The sequence below is a fragment of the Giraffa tippelskirchi genome, chromosome 4 (assembly GCF_054371585.1).
Source record: "Giraffa tippelskirchi isolate mGirTip1 chromosome 4, T2T-mGirTip1v1.2.pri, whole genome shotgun sequence".
NCBI classification, from domain to species: Eukaryota; Metazoa; Chordata; class Mammalia; order Artiodactyla; family Giraffidae; genus Giraffa; species Giraffa tippelskirchi.
This window is the reverse complement of record NC_137278.1, coordinates 127,861,877-127,871,413: the sequence shown is the minus strand read 5'-3', so window position 1 is coordinate 127,871,413 and position 9,537 is coordinate 127,861,877. Positions and strand designations below refer to the sequence as shown.

Below are 9,537 nucleotides of genomic sequence, written 5' to 3'. Positions count from 1 at the left end.
GTGGGGGCAGAAGGAAGGCAGGGAAAAGATGAACAACCAGAGCAGCTTACAACTTACTGAAGGCCATGTGATACAGGAGAAATTGAGGTTAAAATCTCCGAGTCTTAGTACAAACTTCTTAGCCTTCCAGATTCCTAAACAGGTAGTGGGCTCATCCTACTAACCTATTTTGCCGGGGTGCTGTTGATGAATGCTTATAAACCCTATCCTAGATGATAGGTTTGGAAGATTGTTAAGGAAAGCGTGTCATTAAGTCCATGCTCACCCCCTCCTCGACAAACAGCCCTTGAGGGAAATGGATGTTAGCCAGGACTGGAGGGACTCCACTTCAATGGGATGGTTGAGGTTCAACAACAGGAGGACTTTTCCAACCGTGAGGGAACTCAAGGGCATGTATTAGGGGGTGACGCTGGGGAGGGGACTGAGGAAGGCCTACAATGGGTGACACATGGAATAAAATGGTGCAGAAAGATCATCAAGAAGTGATTGAATTCCACTCAAGTCACTGTGGATGGTCGCTTTCCTAAAACCCAGGATACAGTTTTATAATAGTTTCCTTTCCTTTCTTTCTAAGAGAGAAAAACTTCTCTGAGGCCTACCACAAAAGAATTGGGTGTTTGCAAATTAAGGACATGTTTCAAGCCTGGGATTCATCTGAGTTTCTCTAGAAGGAGTAATCTGAGCTTTGAAGGCAGAGACTTAGGTTTGAATCCTTTGTCACTTCCATCTGTTTGAATGAATTATTTACTAAACTTCTTTAAGCCTTGATTTATTCATCTGTAGAATGGGCCCAATAATAGTTCTTAACTCAAATGTTTGTTATGAGGGTTAAATTAAGGTAAAGCCTTAGCACAAAGCCTCACATATAGTAGCACTTGGTTCGTTTTAGCTACCATCATGGTCTCAGTCTTTTCTCTGTAGGGGTTATCCATTTTGGAGTTTACCCATGGTCTTTTTTTTGATCAATTTCTGATGGTCTCCCTGGTCTGCCTCTTGGCTATCTTCTCCCATCCCTAATCAATGAGAAGTCAGGGGATACTAATACCAAATTCTTTTTCATGTCATTTAGGACAAAGCAAAATTAGGAAGGTTAACCAGCTACTGTAAAAAAAGATTACATAGATTAACATAGCTCTACACACCAGATATGTTCTCATAAAGGCTATTAAGTGGCTATTTTTATGTTGAGTAATTTTTAGATGACTTTCTTCACGATTCTGAAGTAATATTCTCATAGAAACAAGAATCACTGTTAAGGGAAGAGAAGCTAATATTTCAATGTGAGACAACTTCCATATCCAAGTCTAATTGAATCTACCCAGTCACCCAATAAAGAGGTCCTTATTATTCCTATTTTATGGGTTAAACAACTGAAACTCAGAGAGGTTAAATAATTTATTCAGACTCACTTTCCTAGGAATGATGGAGCCTAAATGTAGATATAATTCTGGCTCCCAAATCAATTCATTTTCTACTGCATCACACTCAAAGGAGTATTCCTATTTGTAAATGGCCAAATCTATGTGCATTTAAGTTTCCCGCACAAATCCCAGAAGAACTTGATCAATAAATTCACATGATCTTGAGTATTAATTTAATTTTTAAATATTTCCCCTTATAATTTAAAATAGATATGCATCCTCTTTAGGAAATTATCCAGGTCTTCCCTGATGGCTCAGTGGTAAAAAATGTAGAGACATAGGTTCTATCCCTGATCTAGGAAGATCCCACAGGCCGCAGAGTAACCAAGCCCGCGCCCCACAACTATTGAGCCTATTCTCTAGAGATCAGGCTCCAAAATGAGAAACCATCTCAATGGAAGCCTACACACTGCAAGTAGAGAGTAGCCCCTGCTTGCCACAATTAGAGAAAAGTCCACACAGCAACTAAGACCAAGCACAGCCAAAAGTAGATAATTAAATAAAAATTTTAAATTTTTTAAAAAGAAATTATCCACATTTCCTTTCATTAGTCAGTCAAAAAATGGCTGTTGCCAGGTAATAATGAGAACATATTTATGATTCTATTTATGTAAAACTCTAGAAAAAGCAAGCTATTCTACAGTGACAGAAGTTAGGTCAACAGTTGCCTAGAAGGGCTGAGGCTGGAGGGGTAGATGGCAAAGGGGCAAGAAGAATCTTCTGAGGGGGACAAATATGTTTATCTTGATTGTGATGCTGATTCTACAAATGTATTTTATGTTACGTTATTCAGTCACTAAGTTGTGTCTGACTCTTTGTGACCCCATAGACTGCAGCATGCCAGGCTCCTCTGCCCTCTATTATCTCCTGGAGTTTGCTCAAATTCATGTCTGTTGAGTTGGTGATGCTATCTAACCATCTCATCCTTTGTTGCCCCCGTCTCCTCCTGCCCTCAATCTTTCTCAGCACCAGTCTTTTCCAGTGAGTTGGCTCTTCGCATCGGGAGGCCAAAGTATTGGAGCTTCAGCTTCAGCATCAGTTCTTCCAATGACTATTTACGGTTGATTTCCTTTAGGACTGACTGGTTTGATCTCCTTGCAGTCCAAGGGAGTTTCAAAGTCTTCTCCAACACCACAATTTGAAAGCATCTATTCTTTGGCGCTCAGTCTGTTTTAAGGTCCAACTTTCATATCCGTACATAACTATTGAAAAAAACAATATAGACTTGCGTTGGCAAAGTGACATCTCTGCTTTTTAAAACACTGTCTATGTTTGTCAGTTTTCTTTCCAAAGAACATGTGTCTTTTAATTCCATGGCTGCATGGCATGCATGCCATGCAATTACAAATGTATACTCACGTCAAAATTCATGAAAATTTAGAAAAACTGACTGTATATTAATAACCTATACACAGAAGTAATGACTCATTAAAAGTATAGTATAAAACAGAGCACCAGGGACTTGCCTGTGGCTCAGTGGTTAAGAACCTGCCTTCCAATGCAGGGGACAAAGGTTCAATTCCTGGGTTGGGTAACTAAGATCCCACATGCCATGGGGCAACTAAGCCCACGTGTGCCACAATTAGAGAAAATCCATGTGATGCAGAAAAGGCAGCACACAAAAAAGGAGCCCCCATACTGCAGCGAACAGAGCACAATTTCCCTACATCTCATTGCGTATTAAACATATTGCCCCTCCGGCCTCAGAGCAGCCATGATGGAAGATCTGGACAACAGTCCCAACTTCTTCTCAGAGGAGGATCTTGGACCTAAAGAATAAATGGAGATTTTCAAAGTGACGCTGCTTTATGGGTGGACATATCTGATTCTCTTAGTGAGAGAGATAAAGTAAAATTCACTGTTCACACAAAGAGTTCATTGCCAAATTTTAAATAAAAAGAGTTTTCTGTTGTTGGACAGCATGAGAAATTTACCTGGCTTAATGATTCCTTCATTAAAAATGAAGACTATGCAGGTTACATTATCCATCCAGCACTGCCGAGACCTGATTGTGATGCTTCAAGGGAAGAACTACGGAAACTTGGAAAAGGAGAAGGGTCTATGACAAAGGAAGAATTGACAAAGATGAAACAGGAGTTGGAAGCTGAGTATTTGGCTATATTCAAGAAGACCGTGGCAATGCATGAAGTATTCCTGTGTCGTGTGGCAGCACATCCTATTTTAAGGAAAGGTTTAAATTTCTACTTCTTCTTGGAATGTAATAAAGATTTGAGTGTGGGAGGAAAAAAAATAAAAAAGAGAAACTTGAAGATTTCTTTAAAAACATGGTTAAATCAGCAGATGGAGTAGTTGTTTCTGGAGTAAAGGCTGTAAATGATTTCTTTGAGTATGAATGAATATTCTTTTTAGGATATCATAACTGAGTGAAGGGTACATCTGCTAAATCTGATAGGATGACAAGATCCCACAAAAGTGCTGGCAATGATTGCAATAGAATTGGCTCTTCATTTTCTGTTTTAGGAACTCAGAATTCTACAGATACATGCAAATTTTTTTTTAAAGTTTCAGAACCATTTGATAAAATGGGAAAAATACAAGCACAGGTATCAGCTGATGAGGACTTCAAACTTCCTGATCTTTTAAAATATTACTTAATAGAATTCAAACTGCTAAGGATCTCCTCTATTGGAGATGTAGGTCACTAGCGGATTATTAAAATGCTAACAAAGCACTGAGTAAAGCAAGATAGAAAAATAAAGACGCTCTGCAGGCTGAAACGTCCCAAACAATTATGCTGTCAGAGACTTGAAAAAATATCTGAATCTGCAAAACAAGAACGTACAGATTTTAAAACAAAAAGAGTCACTGCATTCGGAAAAATATCAGTGTAACTGGCAGAGTTAGAACTGAAGCACGCAAAAGGTAATCATAGCTGCTACAGAACTGCCTGGAGATGTTATGGAGACACATAAGCCACACACCACCTTCCTTAAAAAGGGCTGCCTTTCTTCAGATTTAATTCTTTCAACAATTAAAACAATTTTCTTTTCTATTTTTTCCGTCACACTGCATGGCATGTGAGATCTCAGTTCCACAACCAGAAATCAAACCTGCCGCCCAGCAATGGAAGCACAGCATCTTACCTGGACCACCAGGGAAGTTCCCAGATTTAATTTTTTTTTTCTTAATTATGTTAGGCATGTACTGCTCACTGGAAACAAAAGAAACAGATGATAAAGTGCATCGGCTGCTGCTGCTGCTGCTAAGTCGCTTCAGTCATGTCCGACTCTGTGCGACCCCATAGACGGCAGCCCACCAGGCTCCCCCATCCCTGGGATTCTCCAGGCAAGAACACTGGAGTGAGTTGCCATTTCCTTCTCCAATGCATGAAAGTGAAAAGTGAAAGTGAAATCGCTCAGTCGTGTCCGACTCGTAGCGACCCCATGGACTGCAGCCTACCAGGCTCCTCAGTCCATGGGATTCTCCAGGCAAGAGTACCGGAGTGGGGTGCCATTGCCTTCTCCGAAAGTGCATCTACTCTACCCTTTTTCTGAGAAACAATGGCCTGGGGCCGCCCACGGGACCTGCAGACCTGCGCACCTGCGCCTGCGTCCCAGAGAAGGGCAGGTCATCGTGCCCTCCTTGTCTTCAGATGCCCAAAGTGCTATCTTTTTAAAAGTAGCCTCTAGAGCTGTGTTTATTTTATAAATAGTAACCCTTATGGTTGTCAACCTTTTTTTTACCTGTAAGTAATGCCTGAAGTTTAACCCTTTCAAAGTACATTGTTCAAACAAGGTGAGATTGCCGTTTTGGTTGGGTTTTTTTTTATTGTTTTTTTTAAAAAAAACATTGTACACCACCTTAGTTCACTCTTGTATCCTGGTAAAGCATCTTAATCAGACTTATTTTTAATTAATGAATATTTCTTAGAAGTTTTGGGACAACTTTATGTAATTTTTATAAGTATGATTTCTGAAGAAAAGCAAATGTATTAGTATGTGTTTGTCTTAAACTTACAGACTAAATCAATTATTGTCAAATAAACAGTGATAACAGTGAAATAAACAAACACATTGCCTTCTACACTCCAGAGCAGAGCTGCTTCCCATAGTTATCAGCTGCCCAGGGGCAAAGGCTGTGTCTCTCTGGTTCTTAATCTAGTACAGTGCCTGGGACACAAGTTCTCAATGGGTAGTGAAGAGAACTAGGTATTTCCTCTGGAACTTACACTTTGGGAATTCCCACAGAATTCAAATGTTTAAGCAGCTTGCTAAACGTTTATCAAATTGCCCAAAGTGGAAGAGCCATATCAGGAAGTTTAAGTTAAAAAAAGAAGTTTGTGCAGAAGTCAGTTCTCAATGGTTCCAATTTTATATTTAACCATAAAAAAAGTGAAGAAATGACATTGATTTGCTAACTGAAGTTGTTCTGATGTCAACCACCTTTGAATAACATGTTTACAGGGAAGAAAGAAGCTCTAAGAGAATAAAGGACTAGTAAGAAGAACATCTATGAGAATAGCAAACACTTAAGCTGTAGATTGTAACTGTGGGCTTAGTATTATGATTTCATTAATACATATAATAGTGTATTCTCACATCTCACATTGCTTATTCACCTTTGATAGATGATCTTTCCTCCTACTGCCCCCTCCATTAAAACCAGCTAATGCCAACACTCACAACTTCCATCCCCTTAGTCTTTAAATTTTATTATAACCAATAGCCTTTCCAATTCTCTTAGGTTAATTAGAGGAATATACAGATGTGGCCTTACTGTTTTTATATCGACTTCTCCACTTCTGTTCTCACCCCGTCTCCTTCCTCTTTTACCTCTCCTTGATCCACGTTTTCATTTTCCTTACCCCAAATAAATCTATCCTTGAATCTCTTTTCTCTAAAATGCCAATCCCCTTTCACTCTTCAACCCATCATATTTCCAAAGCTTCCTTCTCTGGTTTTTCCTATCTCAGTTTATGGAATCACTGTCTACTCAGTCTCTCAAGCCAAAAACTTTGCAATTATCTTTAAGTCCCTCTCTTCCATATCAAGTTGATCATCCAGGCTTGTGACCAGTTTAATTGTATTTCAGAAATATCTTGTGAATACATTTCTCTGCTGTCTCTTCTCTTCTCTTCTCTGTTTTGGCTCAGACTATGATGATCATTACCCTGAACTATTGCAACAACCACTATATACTTCTTTCTACCAGGCATCTTCCATTGTGCAGCCCAAACTTCTATACCTCCCCCACCACTGCCACCACCACAATTATCTTTCTGAAATATGAATCCAGGTGGGTCACTCCTCTGCTCAAACTTTGACTCTGCATTGCCCATAGGACAGAGGCCAAGTACTTGGGTGTGGCACCAATTGCCCATCAGTCAAACTTACCCTAGGCTGCTGCTACATTGACTTGCCTATTGTCCTGTGCTCTGTGAAGCCACATATGTCTTCATATGTTGGTTCTTCTGTCCAAAATACCCTTCTCCTTCTGGGAAATTTCTACTTGTTCTTCAATGCAGCTTAAATATCACCACTTCTGAGATGGCTGTGTTCCCCTCTGAAGAGTTGGATGGTCCCTCCTAGGTATACTCCTGGCATTTTGTTTATACTTTCTTTTTTTAAAAAAGGGTTTGCCTCTTTATAAAGTTATTTATTTATTTATATGTATTTGGCTCCACCAGATATTAGATATTAGGCATGTGGGTTCTTTAGTTGCAGCGTGTGGGATCTAGTTCCCTTACCAGGGGTAGAACCCAGGCCCTTTGTATTGGGAGCCCAGAGTCTTAGCCATTGGAACACTAGGGAAGGCCATGTTCCTATTTTCATCTTAAGGTTTATAATGTTGTTTTAAAGTTTTTTGAGAAATCTGTTTTCCTCTACTACCTCTCTATAAACTAAACTGATTCAGGACAGGAGTCAAATTTACTTGTCTTGTATCTGCTGTGCCCAGAGCAATAACTGACATCTAGTAGAGACCAATAAACATTTGCTGAGTGAATGACTGAACCAGCAGCAGTTTTCTCTTGGGCAGCCCCAGGCAGCTTGTGTGAAGTTAATACTACTTCTTAAAATGTGCAAGAGAAAGTGCATTGAGTAGATAGGCTATAACTGCAGGGTAATACACCCCAAAGACAAATGCAAATGATATTTGCTCTTTTTCTGTTATTTGGATTAGCTGATGCTTTAGATGAACTACTATTTAGGATGAACTCTACCTCAACCTCCTCCCTGTAATGTTGATCTAGATGAGTATACAATCCTTTCCTTAGATTATCCACTCCACTGTACCTCTCGCCTAGAACAAATCATGAGAGTCATGAACACTGCTTCATTCTGGGATAGCAGATTTGGGTGCTCTTTCCTGGACTATTGTGAGTCATACTCGACAGAATTTGGTTCCAATTTACTCACAGTTTTCCTGGCTGAAAGATTTATTTTAAATGTTTGCTATTTTCACCTTCTAATTCTGAAATCCCTTTTTTTTTTTTTCTTTCTGTTTTTTTCACTCCTATGTCTCAGCCCTAGGAACAGGGACTGGCACATCGTTGGTATTTGATAAATAGTTGTTGAATGAGTGAGCATTTTTATAATTTTCAGATATGTCATACATATAGAAAAGTATGTATATCAAATATAATCCTAAATAGGGCTTCCCTGGTGGCTCAGTGGTAAAGAGTCAGCCTGCCAATGCAGGAGACATGGGTTTGATACCTGATCCAGGAAGATTCCACATGCTGCAGAAGAACAAAGCCTGTGCATCACAACTACTGAGCCTGTGCTCTAGAGCCCAGGAGCCACTACTACTGAGCCCGTGTGCCACAACTACTGAAGCCTGAGCACCCTAGAGCAACAAGAGAAGCCACCGCAATGAGAAGCCTGTGTAGTGTGACTAGAAGGTAGCCCCTGCTCTCTACAACTAGGCAAAAGCCCACACAGCAACAGAGACCCAGCACGGCCAAAAATAAATAAATAAAATTATTTTTTAAATATATATGTATAAAATCTTAAATAAATAAAACAGATGCCCATGTACTTAATAAACAGATTCAGCAAAGTTGCAGGATACAAAATCAAGACACAAAAATCAGTTGCATTTCGATATGCTAACAATGAACAATCCAAAGAAAATAATCCCATTTGTTGTTGTTTAGCTGCTAAGTTGTATCTGACTCTTTTGTGACCTCATGGAAGTAGCCCTCCAGGCTCCTCTGTGCATGAGACTTCCCAGGCAAGAAGACTGGAGTGGGTTGCTATTTCCTTCTCCAGGAGATCTTCCTGACCCAGGTATCAAACCCATGTCTCCTGCATTGCGGGCAGATTCTTTACCACTGAGTCACCTGGGAAGCCCAATCCCATTTATAATAACATCAAAAATAATAAATCACTTAGGAATAAATGTATTATGTGTATATATTTAATGTATATAAATAAATGTATCGTTTATATATATTAATTTTTTTCCTGTACATTATGATGCTTTGACATCTTAAAAGACCTTTCTGGCTGGGTTGAGACTGCCCTTCCTGGGCTGGCCAATTTTTAGAGAAAGTAAAAAAAACCCAGCTGCAAGCATGCCTTTGGTATGCAAAGTAACCACTTGGCAGTCATGCCTCCTCTATCTAGCTAGTGCACCCCTAGAGGCGATATTCCTTTGCCTTATCATTCCAGAACTAGATACCAGGCAACCAGAGACCATCTCTATAGCCCAAAGTCCACCCAAATTACTAACCAACCCTAAATTGTTTACCTTTCCCGGCCTTGCCTTTTCCATGGAAATCCCAAGAAATTCTACAGCTTAAACTTTCTTCTCACTCCTGTCTTCTGTCTCCTGATCACCCTGATGTTTTCCCATGTGGTCCCACATGGGGTGCCTCCTGTCTCTAGCATGGGTGAATATAATAAATTTTATTTTTCCTGAGCATATCCTCTATCTCCTCTTGTGGTTACACCTGAGTGACCATCTCATCAATAAAATGCAAAACAAGAAACCTAATCAAGAAACTAAAGACTTGCACACTCTAAAATAATGCTGAAAGAAATTAAAGAAGACATAAACAAATCAGAAAATGTCCCATGTTCATAGATTAAAAGACTTAATATTGCTGAAAAGTCCATGCTACCCAAAGTGATCTACAGATTCAATGCAATCT

The 9,537-nt window shown here is 39.6% G+C and overlaps 1 pseudogene; it reads left to right on the top strand.

Annotated features, from left to right (window-relative positions):
* The first annotated feature begins 3,135 nt into the window (after positions 1–3,135).
* LOC145545645 (sorting nexin-6-like) lies at positions 3,136–4,354 on the top strand (annotated as a pseudogene).
* Positions 4,355–9,537: the final 5,183 nt, after the last annotated feature.